General features: G+C 74.3%; 1 protein-coding gene across 1 annotated transcript in view; it reads left to right on the forward strand.

The window, feature by feature from the left end:
• PRDM16 (PR/SET domain 16) overlaps positions 1-859 on the forward strand; it is a 329763-nt gene that overhangs the window by 290 nt on the left and 328614 nt on the right. The window lies entirely within an intron of this gene.

An 859-nucleotide genomic window follows, 5' to 3' on the forward strand; every position in this document is an offset into this window, starting at 1 on the left:
CCCCCCCCACCCCAGTGTCAAGCGCACGGGCCCGGGAACCCGAGGCGCGCGGTGGGGGCCGGGGAGGGGGGCGGAGGGGGAGGGCTGGGGGTGGAGGGGAGCGAAAAGCGAAAGTTAGCGAAAAGTTGACGAAAGGGGAGAGCAACTTTTTCCTCCTCGCTCGCTCTCTCCCTCTCTCTCCGAGTGGCTCTCAGTCCTGGTCAAATCATATTCCGGGCTTTTGAAATAGTGGGCGCTAGAGCACCGCCTTTGGCGTCCGCCAGCCGGGCGCAGAGGAGGGAGACCCCGAGCCGGGGAGGGGGCGGAGGAGGGGGCGCGGGCCGGCGCCCACCCGGTTCCTCGGGCGCAAGGGCAGGGGTGGCGACGGCAGGACAGCCACTGCCACTGGGGGAGCAAAATGGAGGCGTTTTCCTGGGCTTGGAACTATGGTCGTGAAGTTTATTCCCAACTGGTGCCCCGCGCGGCGGCGGGCGCTCCTGCGCGACTCCGGCAGCCCGCGCGGCCGCCCCGGCGCCGGTGCTCCCGGCAGGAGAGTTCCCACTGGGCCGCCTTCCTCCCCGCCGCCGCCGTCGACCTCGGCCCCGCTCGGACCCTCCCGCGCCCGCTCGCCTGGCACCGCCCCGAGGCCAGGCGGGGACAGAGCTGCCCCCGGCGAGACTGCCTGGTCCCCGGTCTTACTTTCTCTTTCGCTCCGTCTCGGGCCGAGCCCAGGGCTCCGCGCGCGCAGCCCGCCGCCAGCCCGGTCCTCGCCGCCGGCCTGGTGCGCTCGCCGCCCGCCCCACAGCCCGCCGCCGCGCCTGGGGCCACCCGCGCGCCCTCCGCGCCCGGGCCGCCGGCGCCATCCGGTGCCAGGCCCGCG

This window comes from Lipotes vexillifer, unplaced genomic scaffold, assembly GCF_000442215.2.
Source record: "Lipotes vexillifer unplaced genomic scaffold, Lipotes_vexillifer_v1.1 scaffold835, whole genome shotgun sequence".
Classification (NCBI taxonomy): domain Eukaryota; kingdom Metazoa; phylum Chordata; class Mammalia; order Artiodactyla; family Lipotidae; genus Lipotes; species Lipotes vexillifer.